This window comes from Rhincodon typus, chromosome 26 (assembly GCF_021869965.1).
Source record: "Rhincodon typus isolate 14 chromosome 26, sRhiTyp1.1, whole genome shotgun sequence".
Classification (NCBI taxonomy): Eukaryota; Metazoa; Chordata; class Chondrichthyes; order Orectolobiformes; family Rhincodontidae; genus Rhincodon; species Rhincodon typus.
In genome coordinates, this window is record NC_063357.1 from 44,500,338 (window position 1) to 44,508,679 (window position 8,342).

Here is an 8,342-nt window from a genome sequence, read left to right on the forward strand (position 1 = left end):
TCCAGCTCCACACCTTGTTGTCTCTAACCAGGCCTGAGTCTGGACATTGGTTAGGCCACTTTTGGAATACTGCATATAATTCTGGTCTGCCTGCTATAGGAAAGAAGTTGTTAAACTTGAAAGGGTTCAGAAAAGATTTACAAGGAAGTAAAGGAGGGTTTGAGCTATAGGAAGAGGCTGGATGGCATGGGGCTGTTTTCCCTGAAGCATCGTAGGCTGACGGGTGACCTTATGGAGGTTTATAAAATCATGAGGGCCATGGATAGGGTAAATGGCCAACGTATTTTTCCCAGGGCAGGGGAGTCTGAAACTAGAGGACGTAGGTTTAAGGTGAGTGGAGATTGAGAGTCAACTTTTTCATACAGAGGATGGTGCATGTATGGAATGAGCTGCCAGAGGAAGAGGTGGAGGGTGGTACAATTACAACATTTAAAAGGCATCTGGATGGGTACATGAATAGGAAGGGTCAAGACGGATATTGGCCAAATGCTGGCTAGTAAGACTAGATGAATTTAGACTATCTGGTCAGCATGGACATGTTGGACCGAAGGGTCTGTTTCCAACTCTGTGACTCTATGCTTAACTTAGAGATCTTTTAAATTATTCTTTTGTGGATTTAGCGCTGCTGGGAAGGTTAGTATTTGTTGTCCATCCTTAGCTGCCCTGGAGAGAATAAGCTACTTTCTTGAACCACTTGGCCCATCTGGTTTAATGCTGTTAGGGACACTAAAGGAATGGTGACATATTTCTAAGTCAGACTGGTGAGTGGCTTGGAGGTGGGCATGCAGGGGTTAGTGTTCCTATGCATCTGCTGTCCTTGTCCGTCCATGTGGTAGAAGTTGTGGGCTTTGAAAGGGCTGTCACAGGATGTGGAGAATTTCTGCAGTGCATCTTGTAGATGCTACACTCTGCTGCTACAGAAGATGATGAATGGTGTGCTGATCAAGTAGGTTTCTTTGTCCTGGATGGTATTGAGCTTCTTGAGTGTTAGACTCACACTCATTCAGACTAGTGAGGATTATTCCACCACATTCCTGACTTGCCTTGTAGATGATGGACTGACTTTGAGGAGACTAGAGCTGAATTAGTTGCTACAGAATTCCTAGTCTCTGCAATATTCATGTAGCCACAATATTTGTATTGTTGGTCCAGTTCAGTTCTGTTCAAAGGTATCGCCTAGGAAATTGAAAGTGGGGGATTCAGTGACGGTAACTCCATTGAATTCAAGCAGGTGATAGTTAGATAGTCTCTTGTTGAAGATGATCATTGCCAGACACTTGTGTAGCATGAATGTAAATGCCATTTATCATTCCAAACCTGAACATTGCCCAGTTCTTGCTGTCTTTGAACATGGGCAGCCCCAGTATCTGAGGAGTTGCAAATGGTGCTGAACATTGTGCAATCATCAGCAAACATCCCCCACGTCTGACCTTATGATGGAGGGAAGAATATTGGTGAAGCAGCTGGAGATGGTTGGGGCTGGGACACAAACCTGGGTGCTTTTAAAAAAGTTGCAATTATTCAATATTGAAAACATTTATAAGATTGCAAACAGACCAATTAACCATACCACCCATTGACATTGGAAAATGAAGCAGTTACAGCTATGGAATCAACAATCTCACCTCCAGTCACCAATTTGCAGTCATTTCTTGACCATTCACTACAATCTATTGCACCTTAAAAACTACTCAAAAATACCAGCATTAAATCCTTTCTGGATAACCACCAACATTGTTTCCTTGGCAGCGCTTTCACTAGACAGTGGGTAGGGGCAGTGGCAATCCTGCTTATTCATTCTGTCAGGGCCACTCAGCTCCTGACCTCATTATAGCCTTGGTTCAAACATGGACAAAAGAGGTGAATTCCACAGGTGAGGTGAGAGTGACAGCCCTTGACATCAAGCCTATATTCAACCAAGTGTGGCATCAATGAGCCCTGGAAAAACTGGAATCAATGGGTATCAGGGGACAAAATCTCCATTGGTTGGAGTCATACAAGGCTCACAGGGAGATAGTTGTGGTTGTTGGAGGTCAGTCATCTTAGCTCCAGGACATCTCTGCAGGAGTTCCTCAGGGTAGTGCCCTCGGCCTCACCACCTCCAGCTGCTTCATCAATGACGTTCCCTCCACTGTAAGGTCAGAAATGGGGATGTTCACTGATCATTGTACAATGTTCAGCAACATTCACAACACCTCAGATACTGATACAGTCCATGTTCACATGCAATAAGACCTGGATAATATCCAGACTTGGGCCGACAAAGGGCAAGTAACATTGGAGACACACAAACACCAGGCTATGACCATCTTCAATAAGAAACAATCTAACCATTGCCCCTTGACATTCAGTGGTGTTTTCATCACTGAGTCCCCCACTATCAACATCCTGGGAGTTACCATTGACCAGAAACTCAATTGAACTTGCCATATAAATATAGTGGCTATAACAGCGGGTCAGAGGCTAGGAATTCTGCAACGAGTAACTCACCTCCTGACACCTCAAAGCCTGTCGAACATCGACAAGGCACAAGTCAGGAATGTCGTGGAGTGTGATAGATTACTCCTCACTTGCCTGGATGAGTGCAGCCTCAAAAATACTCAAGAAGCTTGACACTATCCAGGCCAGAGCAGCCCACTTAATTGGCATCACATCCACAAACATCCACTCCCTCCAACACTGATGATCAATAGCAGCAGTCTGTAGTAATCTACAAGATGCGCTGCAGAAATTCACCAAAGCTCCTTAGATGTTGCCATCCAAACACATGACCACTTCCATCCAGAAGGACAAGGGCAGCAGATACAGTGGGAACACCACCACTTGCAAGTTCCCTTCCAAGCCACACATCATCCTGAGTTGGAAATATATCGCTGTCCCTTCAGTGTCACTGGGTGAAAATTCTAGAATTTCTTCCCTAATGGCATTGTGGGTCTACCTACATCATACGGACTGCAGTGGTCCAAGAAGGTAGTTCACCACCACCTTCTCAATGACAATAATTTATGGGCAATAAATGCTGGCCAGCCAGCAATGTCCGTGTCCCAGGACAGAGTAAAAAAAGTGGGAAGGCAAGTGGCAACGATGACATGGTGTCTATCGAGGAATTTTAGCAGGTTAAATAGTGGGTGAAAACTTGGCAGATGGAATATAATTTGGCAGAAAGATTAGAAGAGCTGAATATTATTTAAAGGGGAAAGAATACTGAAAGCTGCAGTACAGAAGGATTAGGGGTTTCTCATGCATCAATCACAAAAACCTAACATCCAAGTTCAGCAGGTAATAGAGAAAGCAAATGGAATGATGGCTTTTATTTCAAATGGAATGGAGTATAAAAGAAAGGAGATCAAACATTGGGAGATTAGAATGATAGCTTAACTGAATGGGTTTCCTGCTACTTGAAAACACATGATCCTGACACTAGTATATACAATAGTTTGTGAGAGAGACACAACTGAGATTGGCAGTGTACGTAGTCTGCCTCCTGGTTGTACTCCCAGCCAAAATGACACGAGAATGAATACCACCAGATGGAAAAAGAAGACAGGCTGACTAAAGAAAACATGGCATAAAACATTTACGGAGGAGACGCTACGGCAGATCACCACCTGGACTGGAGCAATAGAGGGTGCCATGGACCAGGGCCAGTGGTAGGGGCCAATAGTATTTACATAGAAGGGCTTATTGAACAGATGACAGAAAATAGGGCCAGGAGAAGGCCATTTAGCTAATTGAGCCTGCTCTGCCTTTCCAAATGATCATAGCTAAACTTCTTTCTCAATGCCATATTCCCATTCGAACTCCTTCCACCCCTATCCCCACCTTACTCTTTTGGGGCTCCACCTGTAGAGACATAAATCACAGACTCCCTGACGAGACAAACTATTTTTCTTGGGATCCTGACAACATCCAGGCTATTTGGAGAATTTGTACACTAGTCATGTGACCTTAATATAGTAGCTTTCTATTTAGAGGTTTGACGAAAACATCATTAAAACCAGCGTGGAACAAAGCGTTAGAAACACATATATAAATGTATAAACACAACAAAATCCTTCTGTGAAATATGATCAAACACATTATCCAGTGTTGCCAGCACTATCTGCCTTTAAAGCGCGGGAAATGCAAGTAGTAAGTGCCTATGCCTGCACTAGTCTGAAAACACCTAATCTTGTCTGATCTCAGAAGCTAAGCAGACTCAGGCCTGGTTAGTAGTTAAATGGGAGACCACCTGGGAATACCAGGTGCAGTAGGCTTTTGCAGCCACCAGAAGCTGCCCTCAGCTCTGCACTCTCACACTCCCATTCATCAAGCAACGTCCTTTTAACTGCTTGCTCATTCGCTCCGTCTGCCTGTCTCTTTCACTTTTGCTCCCAGCAGTGAAAGCTGTGCTATTCCTGCAGTGAAAGCTGTGCTATCCCTACAATACCTTGTTCTCCTTTGCATGATGTCCTCCGCTGTATTTGCATTCTGCCCTTTTCTTCATGATTGTTCTGTCCTTTGTGCCTGGACTATCTCACATGACTCCACAGATGCTTCGATCTAATTGCCAGCACAGTGCCATGGTTACAAGTTGACCACGGTAGAGAGATAAAATTTCCGGAGTGCGGGCTATTAACAACAGTAAGGTGGAACTTGAAAAGAGCAGTAGCCCTGATATTTAAGTGAGACGTAAGGACATTAGTGAGTCAGGGTATTCCTTTGGAAGTCTTAGGTGGGCACTTAGAAAATCATACCAGTTTAAGATACCGTCAACACACTTGGAGGAAAGGGAACTCATGTCGGACTAGACTTGAGTGCGCTTTGTGGATATTAGTCGGGTGGATAAAGCAGAAACAATGGATCCCATAAACTTGGATTTTCAGACAGTGCTTCCTATAATTTCGGACTTAGGTGAGGTGAACTTTCAACAGTCAAAGTGTTGTTACCCTTTTGTGTGATATACTCCAGAGAGAGGTGAGTGTTCTATTGTTGAGTGTGCTTAAGTGTCAATGGATGGTGTTTTGATGTCTCAGGGAGTTCTGGGAGGGAGGTGCAGTTGAAGTGAATCGACCGTCATCAGTTTGAATGTTGGAGCAGTCTCGTGTGAGATGTTGACCACGAGGAGAACGTGCTGCAGATTGAGGAAAACAAAAGGTGGACTCTCGAAGATTAAAAGCGAGGAGCGAGGATACAGGATCGTGTCACAGGGCGGTTGTGGAAAATGGTGGAGAAGCTTCAGTGATTGGAAACAAAATTATTTCAATGATGAGGGAGGATATAATGAGGGGAAAACATTCAGTGGAGACCACGTGGGTGGAACTGAGGAACTGTAAAGGACGTGAAACTGTAGTAGGTGATATGTACAGTGTCCCTGGTAGCAGCTCTGAAGTCGTAGATTGTAAAAATGCTGAAAAACAGCCAATATGTAACAAAGCCAGAGTACTACTCGTGAGGGATTTTAAGTTTAACAAAGATTGGGAGAGGGCAACAAGCACCTGTTAGAAATGTAGTGAATGTCTAGAGTGTTGCCGGTATCGTTTGCTACTGCATTACGGCCTGTATGCACCACGTGGAGAAGCAATATTGGATTTAGTAATGAGTGTTGATTTGGATTTAATTAGTGACCTAATTGTGCGTGGACATTTATGATATGGGGATCATAACATGATCAAGTTCAACGCGGTGTTTGAAAGTGAAAAGCATGAATCAGCTGCTAGAGTTTAGGATTTAGGAAAAGCTGACATGAGCGAGATGAGACAGAGACTGTCCACAATAATGTGGGAAGTTCTGCTGATGGGTAAAACAACTGAAGAACAGTGGAGCATATTTAAAGAAACATTGAACAGAATAGAAAACCAGTTTATATCCCTGAGATGGAAAAGCTCCGCTTTACAGAAGAAAGCAGTCATGGACAAAAATATCAGCATAGATCCTGCTGACTAGGAAAGATGCCGAGACCAGCAAAGGACACAAAGCAGCGTAGAAGAGCTATTAAAGGAGATTATAGAAGGAAACTTAATAAGGACATCGAAATCAGGAAGAAATTTTATGCTGGTCTAAAGGGAAAGTGGGTTGTCAAGTGCTATGTTTGTCTATTCAAACTGAAAGTGGGGTGTTGTTAATGACTATGGGGAAATGACAGAGATGTTGAATAATTACTTTTGCCTCTGTATTTACAGTAGCAATGGAGGATAGCTTTCCGGAAGTCCCGATGAAATGAAAAGTGGATCGGGAATTGGGACTGAATAAAATGAACGTGAATAAAACATCGGTAATGAGGAAATGAATGGAATAAAGGGTGACAAATGCCCGGTATTTGGTGTTTCTATCCGAGGTTGTTAAAGGAAGTAGACGAGCTCATGGTAGACACCCTAACTGTAATGGTTCAGAGTTGCCTAGATGCGGGAGTCATTCCTCCGGGTTGGAAAGTTGCACGTGTCAGTCCGCTTTTTAAGAAGGGCGAAAACGGGAAACCAGGGAATTGCAGATCAGTTCTCCTAGCAGCTGTGGTGGGGAAATTGTTGGAGTCTATCATCAAGCATACCGTAAGTGAACACTCAAAAACTGTTCAGTTAATCAGGGAGAGCCAGCATGGATATGTGACCGGTAGGTCATGCCTGAAAAATCTCACTGAAGAGGTGACTAAAATAGCAGTCAGGATACAGCATCGATGGATGTTGTTTACACAGACTTCCAGAAGGCATGTGACAAAGTCGCTCTTAAGTTGGTAGAAGAATATCTTGTGTTGCTGGTATGGTTTGCTACTGCATTATGGCCTGTATGCACCACGTGGAGAAGCAATATTGGATTTAGTAATGAGTGTTGATTTTGGATTTAATTAGTGACCTAATTGTGCGTGGATATTTATGGTATGGTGGTCATAACATGATCAAGTTCAATGTGGTGACATGGCTGGAAAATTAGTTCATTGGCAGGCGACAGAAAGTAGAGGTAATGGGTAAGTAGTCTTAATTGGCAGGATGTGAACAGTTGTGTCCCACAAGGACTTGTGTTCGGGCCTCAATTATTCACATTATTTGTTAATGGATTGAATAATGACACTGAAAGTGATATATCCAAATTTGCAGATGACAAAAAGTTAGGCTGCATTGTCAACTGCGCAGATGATAAGCATAAAATTGCAGAGGGATAAAGGTAGATGAAGTGAATTGGCAAAGCAGTGGCAAAAGAGTTGAATGGAAGCAATAGTGAGGTTATCCACTTTTTGGACCAAGAAAGAACCGATCAAGGTATTTTCTGGACGGTATGAAGTTCAAAACAGTGCATGTCCAATGAAACCTCAGGGTTCGGGTGCCTAGATCTTTATTTTCTGCACTTGTCCATGACATTTTAATCAAGAAAGCTAAGGGACTGCTTGCCTTTATAGTTAGGGGACTGGAGTAGAAAGATGCCTGAGTTAATGCTGCAGTTATACAAAACCTTGGTTAGAACCCACTTGGATTACTGTGAGCGGATCTGGGCACCACACCTTCTGAAGAATATGTTGGTCAACGGAGGGGTTTCAGTATGGGTTTTGACAAATGGTACCTGGACTTCAGTGGTCAAGATAGAATGAAAGATCTTAGCAATTAGGCCTGTTGTTGTAGAATTGAGAATGTTAATATGTGGTCTGATCAAAGTCTTCAAGATATGAATGGGAAAAGAGAGGGTAGATAAAGATACCCTTCATCTGCACTTGGTCTGTAGACCGAGGGGGCATAGTGTGAGGCTTACGGCCAGACCATTGCGCAGAGATGTTAGGAATCACAAAGGATGGTAGATGTTTGGAAGTGTTCGTGACAAAGTGCAGTGGATGCTAGATGAGTTGTTAAATTTAAGTGAGCTAGATAAATTTTAGTGAAGCCAAGGTATGAAGGGATATAGGCCAAGTACCAGAGTATATCTAGGCCCGAAACGTCAGCCTTCCTGCTCCTCTGATGCTGCTTGGCCTGCTGTGGTCATCCAGCTCTACACCTTGTTATGCCAGAGTATGAAGTTGGGTGAGAGGTGAGTCATGATGTGATTGAATGGAGGCAGAGGGTGTAGGGGCTGAACAGTGTGGTGGTGTGAGTATGTCACTGTGGTTGTAATTTAGAAAGGAGTTCAGTTACAGAGCAGCTTGGATGTGAATGAATGGTGAAATGGAGCAGAGTGAGTGGGCGTGAAATGAGTTGGCCCTATTGTGTACTAAAAGTGAAGGGAAAACTTGGGGGGTGTGTGTGTGTGAGATTGACGGTGGAGATGGTAGAAGAGAAAGCAAAGGAAAAAAATGTTTGGTCAGAGTCAGATTGTACGATGAAATACATGTTGTCAGTGTAGTGCTATGTGCCTTTACAGAGTCAGAAATGCAGGCAGCAGGT

The 8,342-nt window shown here is 43.5% G+C and overlaps 1 pseudogene; it reads left to right on the forward strand.

Moving 5' to 3' along the window:
* The first annotated feature begins 4,137 nt into the window (after positions 1 to 4,137).
* LOC125486221 lies at positions 4,138 to 4,256 on the forward strand (annotated as a pseudogene).
* The last annotated feature ends 4,086 nt before the right edge of the window (positions 4,257 to 8,342 follow it).